Here is an 11,643-nt window from a genome sequence, read left to right on the forward strand (position 1 = left end):
GGTAGTAGTAGTAGTAGCAGTAGTAGTAGTAGTAGTAGTAGTAGTAGTAGTGTAGTAGGTAGTAGTAGTAAGTGGTAGAGTGTGTGCAGTAGTAGTAGTAGTAGTAGTAGTAGTAGTAGTAGTAGTAGTAGTAGTAGTAGTAGTAGTAGTAGTAGTAGTAGTAGTAGTAGTAGTAGTAGTAGCAGTAGTAGTAGCAGTAGTAGCAGGCAGTAGTAGTAGTAGCAGTAGAGAGTAGTAGTGTTAGTAGTAGCAGAGTAGTAGCAGGTAGTAGTAGCAGTAGTAGTAGTAGTAGTAGTAGTAGTAGTAGTAGTAGTAGTAGTAGTAGCAGTAGTAGCAGTAGTAGTAGTAGTAGTAGTAGTAGTAGTAGTAGTGTGTAGTAGTAGTAGCAGTAGTAGTAGTAGTAGTAGCAGTAGCAGTAGTAGTAGTAGCAGTAGTAGTAGTAGTAGTAGTAGTAGTAGTAGTAGTAGTGAGTAGTAGCAGTAGTAGTAGTAGTAGTAGTAGCAGTAGTAGTAGTAGTAGTAGTAGTAGTAGTAGTAGTAGTAGTAGTAGTAGTAGTAGTAGTAGTAGTAGTAGTAGCAGTAGTAGTAGTAAAGTAGTAGTAGTAGTAGTGTATAGTAGTATAGTAGTAGCAGTTGTGCAGTAGCAGTAGCAGTGGCAGTGCAGTAGCAAAGTAGCAGTAGCAGTAGTAGCAGCAGCAGTAGCAGTAGCAGTAGCAGCAGTAGTAGCAGTAGCAGTAGTAGCAGCAGCAGTAGCAGCAGTAGCAGTAGCAGCAGCAGTAGCAGCAGCAGTAGCAGTAGTAGCAGCAGTAGTAGCAGTAGCAGCAGTAGTAGCAGCAGTAGCAGTAGCAGTAGCAGTGCAGTCAGTAGCAGCAGTAGCAGCAGTAAGTAGCAGCAGTAGCAGTAGCAGTAGCAGTAGCAGTAGCAGTAGTAGCAGTAGCAGTAGTAGTAGTAGTAGTAGCAGTAGCAGTAGTAGCAGCAGTAGTAGCAGTAGCAGTAGCAGTAGCAGTAGCAGTAGCAGCAGTAGCAGCAGCAGTAGTAGCAGCAGTAGCAGTAGCAGCAGTAGCAGCAGTAGTAGCAGTAGCAGCAGCAGCAGAGTAGCAGTAGCAGTAAGTAGCAGTAGCAGTAGCAGTAGTAGCAGTAGCAGTGGCAGCAGCAGTAGCAGTAGCAGTAGCAGTAGCAGCAGTAGCAGCAGCAGTAGTAGCAGTAGCAGAGTAGCAGTAGCAGTGCAGTGCAGCAGTAGCAGTAGCAGCAGTAGTAGCAGCAGCAGCAGTGTAGCAGTAGCAGTAGCAGTAGCAGCAGAGCAGTAGTAGTAGTAGCAGTAGCAGTAGCAGTAGTAGTAGTAGCAGTAGTAGCAGTAGTAGCAGTAGTAGTAGTAGTAGTAGTAGTAGTAGTAGTAGTAGTAGTAGTAGTAGTAGTAGTAGTAGTAGTAGTAGTAGTAGTAGTAGTAGTAGTAGCAGTAGTAGTAGTAGTAGTAGTGGTAAATCACTAACACCTACGACTCCAGTTCATAATTCACCCAACATTTATTACCCTATTAACCTGTAATATATTTTACCTGTGTTTAATCAACTTCTGTCCACCTTCGACCTGGACTGATGAATGTTACCTGATTGTGTTAGTGAGTGTGGAACACCTCCTTAATAGTGAGTGGGGTCGCTTACAATAGTGTTATGACCGCGCCACCATAACCTCGCCTAGTATATGGTGTTGTTGTTGTGTTGTTGTTATTGTTGTTGTTGTGTTGTTGTTTGAGTTGTGAGATGTTGTTAGTATTTTTCTTCTTTATTACTTTTTCTTCTGGGTAGTGAAGAAGTGGTTGGCAGAAGAGAGGAGAACGTGATAAATGGAGGAGAGGTGAAGGACGACGAGATAGAGTAAGGGGAGGGCGATAAAGGGTGGAGAGAGAGAAGGAGGAGGGGCGTGAAAGGAGGTGGAAGAGCAACGAAATAAGAGAGAAAGAGACGGAGAACAAACAAGCAGGAATGAGGATGGGACGACGACCACCGGATGGGCAGCTGTGATCTTGCTCCCCCTCCCCGTTCCTCCCACGTTCTCCCTCCCTCCCACGTTCCCCTTTTCTCCCCACGTACCCTCCCCTACCCTCCCCATGCACCTCCCCCATCCCTCCCACGTTCTCCTCCCTCCCACGTTCTCCCTCCCTCCCACGTTCCTCTTCCTCCCACGTTCTCCCTCCTCCTCCCTCCCACGTTCCCTTTTCTCCCATGCACCCTCCCTACCTCCCTACGCACTCCCCCATCCCTCCACGTTCTTCTCCTCCCTCCCACGTTCTCCCTCCCTCCCATTCCCTTTTCTCCCACACCCTCCCCTACCCTCCCATGCACCTCTCCCCTTTCTCCCACGTTCTTCCTCCTCCCACGTTCTCCTCCTCTCCCCTTCTCTCCCATATTCCCTCTCCCACTCTCCATCCCCTCATATCATATTCTCCCTCCCACCCACTTACCCCCTACCGCCACCCAACCACACACCCAATGTAAACATCACCCTCCCATCACCCCCACAACAACCCCACCTCCATCACCCCACAACAACCCCACCTCATCACCCCACAACAACCTCACCTCCATCACCCCCCACAACCTCCCACCCACCACCACCTCCAACAACAACCTCACCTCCATCACCCCCACAACAACCTCACCTCCATCACCCCCACAACAACCTCACCCACCACCACCTCCCACAACAAACCCCATCACCCCCAGAACAACCTACCTCCATCACCCCCACAACAACCTCACCTCCATCACCCCCACAACAACCTCACCTCCACCACCACCTCCCACAACAACCTCACCTCCATCACCCCCACAACAACCTCACCTCCATCACCCCCACAACAACCTCACCTCCATCACCCCCACAACAACTCACTCCATCACCCCCCACAACAACCTCACCTCCCAAACGTGAAACTAATGTCACCTAAATGCCATAGTCGTTGTTGAAGATTATAATGAAACGTAGTAGAAAGCGAGATTAAGTTATGGTTATAACAACCCCCCACCCCGCCCCTTACAATGATACAATGAGGTGTACCCAAAAGTCATCATATAGTATTAAAAATTTCATTATATTTCTTACGTTCTAAACACAAGACGAAATAACCAGACATATGGGCACGGGGGTGGGGGAAACTGCAGGAGCGGGTAAACAAAAGCAAAGATTACAGGAAATAGTGTTAGGAATGATGACAAAACTAAATTAAACAGGAGTTTAAACCAAATGTGGTAAAGGAGGACTCAGAACACTACTAACTTAAATGTCTACTACGCTTAAACAGTAGAAGTATGAGAAACAAAATGGATGATATTAGGGCCTTGGTATGTACCGAAGAAAACGATATAATAGCATTCACTGAAACACGGATCAACCTAGACTCCACGTAAGTTACCAGTCGAATACCAAATTGCGGGTTACAAATTGTTCCATACTGATAGGCAGACCAGAAAGGAGGTGGAGTAGCAATTCATATGTTAGATAATCTGAAGTGTGAAATAAATAAGGAAATAAAAAACTGAGCGGAATACAGAAACAATTTGATAGAATTAAGCTTATTTGTAGAGAAAAAATTAAACATAGGAGTAATATAGACTTCTCAATCTTGATAGTCAATGAGCTTAATTTATCTGGGATGAAATGCTTAGGCTTCCATACACAACAAAGTCTGTATAGTAGACGACTTTAACCTTGGCCAAATAGATTGACTGATCTACGGGTAACTCAGAATAGAGATTTTCTCGAGATTTATCCAGGACTGTTTCCTGTCAACATATAACCGAACCCACACGGGTAATAATATACTTCGATTTAGTTCTTGTCGAACAGAGAAACCTCCCTTAGCAATGTCGAGGTAGGGAAACCTAACTTGCAAACAGAAGCGATCACAAAGAAATTAGATTCAGCAGATTTTCAGGCAGAAGTAAGGAAAATTCCACTGAAGTACCAGATTTCAGAAGGGCAACTTTGACAGTTTAAAGAGGCAGCTGAGAGAGGGGTGTCGCGCCAGTCAGAAACCCACAGATGACCTGACCTGATAACGAGATCTTGAGATTGCCGAGTTCCACGCAACAATTTAAATAATGAGTTACTTAACGACGCGCAGAACATACCATACAAAAAACTCAGATCAGACAACAATGACCCTAAATGGATAAATAATTATTTAAAAGAACATCACAATAAAGGAAGGCTATAGGTAGAAGGATAAAGCATGGCGAAATTTACCTCCAGGATTATTATAAGATATTGGCTAGTAGGGTTAAACCGAGATAAAGGAAAGCTAAGAGAATAATGAGGTAAGGATACAAGGGGAGGCGAAGACAGACTCAAAGGATTCTACCAAATGTATCAAACTAAAACACGAGAAGAGATTGGACCAATATGGTCAGACAATCAAAGTAGCCACTGATAAATCTACTTGAGAAATGAGCAATAATTTGAATAAATATTTTTCAACAGTTTTCACCACTGAAAATTTAAACATGATACCCGAGGCACCAATTTATTCAGAGAGTGAAGAAAACAAATTAAGCGAGATAGGTAGTGACTAGTAACGATGCTAGTAAGCAAATAGACAAACTAAAGCCAATAAGTCACCTGGTACCGATGAGATATTTGCCAGAGTATTAAAAGGAATGTAAAGAAGAGCTTAGTATGCCCTTAGCAAAGTTGTTTAACATGTCCTTAAAAACAGGTGTAGTACCAGAATCCTGGAGGATAGCGAATGTAATACTGATTTTCAAGAAGGGGGATAGATCACTATCCTCTAACTACGCCCAATCAGTCTAACATCAATAGTAGGCAAATTACTGGAAGCACTCATTTCAAATTCTATACGAAATCACCTGGAGAAGCAATCGATTGATCAATTATTCCCAGCATGGCTTCACAAGCTTGATGTTCTGTCTAACTAATCTATCACATTCATTTCATCAGTTGAATCGGTGGACGAGGGCACAATTATGATATGTGGTATATCTCGACTTTAGCAAAGCTTTCCACAGAGTCCCCACAAAAAGACTAATTAGGAAAGGTAGAAGCACATGGCATCAAAGGTAACATCCTTAAATGGATTAGGCGTGGTTACAGGACAGAAGCAGCTTATGAGCATTAACGCACTAAGTCCCATTGGAGCAACGCTGCTGCGAGTTCCCCAAGGCTCAGTATATGGACCATTATTATTTATTATATACATAAGCGACATAGATATCGGCATAGACAGCAACATAAGTAAATTTACTGGATGACACTAAAATAGGACGTTATTAAATCTGGACGAGGATTCCGCGAAAACTACAGGAAGATCTAAACAAATTTTTTCAATGGTCTGGAAAAAAATGGCAGATGAAATCAACGACAAATGTAGTACTCAGTATAGAGATGTATACAGGAAACCAGATACCAGATGAACAACGATGCTAAAGAGAACCGACTACAGAGAGATTTAGAGTAATGGATAAGTAGGAACCTCAAGCCAAGTAAACAATGTGTTTTTGCTCGTAATGCGGTTAATAAAGTACTTCTGTTCATACAAAGGGAGTAAAGTTAGTTACAAGACTAGTGGAGGTCATCGTGAAAACTGTATCTTGCGCTAGAGACCATTGACCTAGATTACGCGAGTCCAGTTCTGGTCACTGTGATTAAGGATGGATATAGAATCATTGGAAAAGAATTCGAGGAGAATGACAAGATTAATCCTGGGCATAGGAACCTTGAGTATAGAGACAGGTTAAAGCATATTAATTTGCACTCTCCTCGAGAGACGAGGAGCGAGGGGTTTAATTGATAGAGGTGTATGGGCGGGTGTCAGAGCTAAAACAAAGGGGACATTACAAAGGTACTCAAACTATCCAATCAGGAGCGAACTCGTAACAATGGTTTTAAATTAGACAAATTTAGATTTAGGCGTGAAATAGTAAACACTGGTTTGAAACAGAGTAGTGGGATGAATGGAACAAGCACAACATCATCATTAACTCGAAAAACGCTGAATAGCTTCACACACATAGGTTGGATGCTTATATGACAATAGGGATTGGGTGTAAATGGACTGCCCAGTATGGGCCAATAGGCCCGCTGCAGTTTCCTCCATTCTTATGTTCTTATGTTTCCCACGACCCATAAAATTCTACCTTAAAATTCATTGATAATTAGTTACATTTATTAATCGTACCTTAGACGATGCCATGACACACCCCACCTCCCCCCCCTCACCCCACCTCATCCCACATACCATGACACACCCCACCTCACCCCACATACCATGACACACCCCACCTCCCCACCTCACCCCACCTCATCCCACATACCATGACACACCCACCTCCCCACCTCACCCCACATACTATGACACACCCCACCTCCCCAACTCACCCCATTCCATGACACACTACACCTCCCCACCTCGCCCCATACCATGACACACCCCACTTCCCCCACCTCACCCCATACCACACCCCACCCCCCACCTCACCTGTACCATGACACACCCCACCTCCCCACCCCCACTCACCCCATACCATGACACACCCCACCTCCCTACCTCACCCCACACACCATGACACACCCCACCTCCCCCACCTCACCCCATATACCATGACACACCCCCCACCTCCCCACCTCACCCCATACCATGACACCCCACCTCCCCCACCTCACCCCCACATACCATCACATAACGTCACGAAATCCTGACCAAAGACAACAGTTATCGTTTGGTCCAGGTGTGGTTAACCCCAGGACAAGCCTCTCATTAAACAAACATTCGCCTTGTTTATCTTGACCAACTAGTCGATTCTAATCCAATGGGTGTGGTGGTGGTAGAGGTGTGGTGGTGATGGCAGTCAGGTGTGTGGTGTGTGTCAGGTGTGTGGTAGTGGTGAGGTGTGTGTGTGGTGAGAGGTGTGGTGGTGGTAGTCAGGTGTGTGGTGGTAGTCAGGTGTGTGGTGGCAGTAAAAGACAGAGAGACAAGACGGTGGTGATAGCTACCATCATCAACCTGGGTGGTGGGTTTATCATTGCTGTGAGAGAGAGAGAGAGAGAGAGGGGAGAGAGAGATATATCACATTCATACTCACGTTATACCCTCCTCCTCCTCCTCCCTCCACCATCATTCCTCCCTCCACCATCACTCCTCCCTCCACCATCACTCTCCTCCACCATCACTCTTCCTCCTCCAACATCATTCTCCTCCTTCACCATCATTCCTCCCTCCTTCACCATCATTCTCCCTCCTCCACCATCATTCTCCTCCTCCACCATCACCTCCCTTCCTCCACCATCACTCTCCTTCCTCCACCATCATTCTCCTCCTCCACCATCAGCTCCTGTCCACCATCATTCTCCCTCCTCCACCCACTCCCTTCCTCCACCATCACTCTTCCTCCACCATCACTCTCCTTCCTCCACCATCACTCTCCCTCCTCCACCATCATTCTCCCTCCTCCTCCACCATCACTCTCCTCCTCCAACCATCACTCTCCCTCCTCCACCATCAGTCTTCCTCCTCCACCATCACTCTCCCTCCTTCACCATCATTCTCACCTCCACTATCACTCTCCCTCTCCTTCACCATCATTCTCCATCTTCCACCATCATTCTCCCTCCTCCACCATCACTCTCCCTCCTTCACCATCATTCTCCCTCCTCCACCATCATTCTCCTCCTTCCACCATCATTCTCCTCCTCCACCATCATTCTCCTCCTCCACCATCATTCTCCCTCCACCATCATTCTCCCATCTCCACCATCATTCTCCCTCCTTCATCATCACTCTCCCTCCTCCACCATCACTCTCCCTCCTCCACCATCACTCTCCTCCTCCAACATCACTTTCCTCCTTCTCCATCATTCTTCCTCCTTTTCCATCATTCTCCTCCTTCACCATCACTCTCCCTCCTCCACCATCACTCTCCTCCACCGTCACTTCCTCTCCTTCTCCATCATTCTTCCTCCTTTCCATCACTCTCCCTCCACCATCACCTCCCTTCACCATCATTCTCCCTCCTTCACCATCACTTTCCCTCCTTCCACCATCATTGTCCCTCCTCCACCATCATCTCCCTCCTCCACCATCATTCTCCTCCTCCACCATCATTCTCCCATCTCCACCATCATTCTCCTCCTTCATCATCACTTCCCTTCCTCCACCATCACTTCCTCCTCCACCATCACTCTCCTCCTCCAACATCACTTTCTCCTTCTCCATCATTCTCCTCCTTCCATCATTCTCCCTCCTTCACCATCACTCTCCCTCCTCCACCATCACTCTCCCTCCACCGTCACTTTCTCCATCATTCTTCCTCCTTTCCTCATCTCCTTCCACCATCACTCTCCTCCTTCACCATCATTCTCCTCCTTCACCATCACTTTCTCCTCCTTCACCATCATTGTCCCTCCTCCACCATCATTCTCCCTCCTTCCACCATCATTCTCCTCCTCCACCATCATTCTCCCTCCTCCACCATCATTCTCCTCCTCCTATTTCCTGGGACAAGCGACACTGTAGATAGATAGATAGATAGATAGATGGATAGACAGGCAGATAGATAGACGATGATAGATCAATACGAATCCTGTCAATATGTGAATTTAATAAGTTGCCGAAGACGTAGTGACAGAAATTTCAATCATAGGTTTTCTGTCAACACACATTATAAAAATCTGTCTCATGGGAGTATTTCTGGAGAAGCTTCCTGTCCAGTAGCGAAGATGAGACAGTTAACTAGACTTAATATAATATGTAAATTAATCTTATTTACATATTGTTTTATGTAGTACATGTGTATTTTGACTGTATGTGTGTGTGTGTGTGTGAGAGAGAGAGAGAGAGAGAGAGAGAGAGAGAGAGAGAGAGAGAGAGAGAGAGAGAGAGAGGAGAGAGAGGAAAGGGAAGGGGAGAGAGAGAGAGAGAGGGGAGTTAGAAGAGGAAGAGTGGAGGGAAGATGAGGTACTACCATCCCTACCACAATCCTTACCACCATCGATACTATCACACCTGTACTCCATCCCTACCACAATCCTTACCACCATCGATACTATCACACCTGTACTACCATCCCTACCACAATTTTTACCACCATCGATACTATCACACCTGTACTACCATCCTACCACAATCCTTACCACCATCGATACTATCACACCTGTACTACCATCCCTACCACAATCTTTACCACCATCGATACTATCACACCTGTACTACCATCCCTACCACAATCCTACCACCATCGATACTATCACACCTGCATCATCCCTTACCACAATCTTACCACCATCGATACTATCACACCCGTACTACCATCCCTACCACAATCTTTACCACCACGATAATATCACACCTGTACCACCATCCCTACCACAATCCTTACCACCATCGATACTATCACACCTGCACTACCATCCCTACCACAATCTTTACACCATCGATACTATCACACCTGTACTACCATCCCTACCACAATCTTACCACCATCGATACTATCACACCTGTACTACCATCCCTACCACAATCTTTACCACCATCGATACTATCACACCTGTACCATCCCTACACAACTTTACCACCATCGATACTATCACCCTGTACTACCTATCCCTACCACAATCTTTACCACCATCGATACTATCACACCTGTACTACCATCCCTACACAATCCTTACCACCATCGATAATATCACACCACTACCATCCCTACCACAATCCTTACCACCATCGATACTATCACACCTGTACTACCATCCCTACCACAATCTTACCACCATCGATACTATCACACCTGTACTCCATCCCTACCACAATCTTACCACCATCGATACTATCACACCTGTACTACCATCCCTACCACAATCCTTACCACCATCGATACTATCACACCGTACTACCATCCCTACCACAATCTTACCACCATCGATACTATCATACCTGTACTACCATCCCTACCACAATCTTACCACCATCGATACTATCACACCTGTACTATCATCCCTACCACAATCCTTACCACCATCGATACTATCACACCTGTACTACCATCCCTACCACAATCTTACCACCATCGATACTATCACACCTGTACTACCATCCTACCACAATCCTTTACCACCATCGATACTATCACACCTGTCTACCATCCCTACCACAATCTTTACCACCATCGATACTATCACACCTGTACTACCATCCCTACCACAATCTTTACCACCATCGATACTATCACACCTGTACTACCATCCCTACCACAATCTTTACCACCATCGATACTATCACACCTGTACTACCATCCCTACCACAACTTACCACCATCGATACTATCACACCTGTACTACCATCCCTACCACAATCTACCACCATCGATACTATCACACCTGTACTATCATCCCCATTAACTACCACTACTACCACCCAAACCTCTCAGCAGGTAAGGACTCCAGTGCGTGTGTGTGTGTGTGTGTGTGTGTGTGTCCCAGGTGTACACACTGTATGAGGCTTGGAACAACACACAGCAAGAACAGGTACACAGCATTAAACCACAGGTACAGCATTATAACAAAGGTACAGCATTAAACCACAGATACAGCATTAAACCACAGGTACAGCATTAAACCACAGGTACAGCATTATGACAAAGTATAGATTAAACCACAGGTACAGCATTAACCACAGGTACAGCATTAAACCACAGGTACAGCATTATAACAAAGGTACAGCATTAAACCACAGGTACAGCATTATAACAAAGGTATAGCATTATAACAAGGTATAGCATTAAACCACAGGTACAGCATTATAACAAAGGTATAGCATTAAACCACAGGTACAGCATTATAACAAAGGTACAGCATTAAACTACAGGTGAAGAAGTCTGGACTGTTATGTATTTTGTTCTGTAATTCATTTATTTTTGTGATGGTTACAAAGAGAAGGTTTAGGGTAGGGTAGGTAGGGCGACTAAGGAGATGAGAGACTAAGGGAGATGAAGGAGACCGAAGGAGATGAGGGATGACTAAGGGAGATGAGAGAAGGCTGAGGAGAGATGAAACAGACCGAAGGGAGATGAGGGATGACTAAGGGGAGATGAGAGAAGGCTGAGGAGAGATGAACAGACCGAAGGGAGATGAGGGATGACTAAGGGGAGATGAGAGGACTGAGGGAGATGAGAGACTGAGGGGAGATGAAAGAGACCGAGGGGAGATGAGAGAAGACTGAGGAGAGATGAGAGACTGAGGGAGACGGGAGGAAGTCAGTAGGAACGGGGCCAAACTTATCAGCGAGGAAGGAAGTTTGAGCTATAAGATAAGTGTAGTGTGTGAGTGGGGTAATATCCCTGAGTACGATGTCAACCACTTGAGTACGATGGCTTAACTCCCTTGAGTACGATAGCTTAACGTTCTTGAGTACAGGACTTAATTTAAGGAAATGTTAATACCATAAGACCCAATAAAAGGAAGGTGGTGGAGAGAGGGAGGGAGAGGTGGGGAGAGAGGGAGGAGAGGTGGAGAGAGGAGGGAGGAGTGGTGAGAGAGGAGGAGGAGGGAGAGAGGGAGGGAGTGGTGGAGAGAGGGAGGGAGAGGGTGGGAGAGAGGGAGGGAGAGGTGGAGAGACGGAGGGAGAGGGTGGAGAGAG

Source organism: Homarus americanus, unplaced genomic scaffold (genome assembly GCF_018991925.1).
Source record: "Homarus americanus isolate GMGI-L3 unplaced genomic scaffold, GMGI_Hamer_2.0 scaffold27367, whole genome shotgun sequence".
Lineage (NCBI taxonomy): Eukaryota > Metazoa > Arthropoda > Malacostraca > Decapoda > Nephropidae > Homarus > Homarus americanus.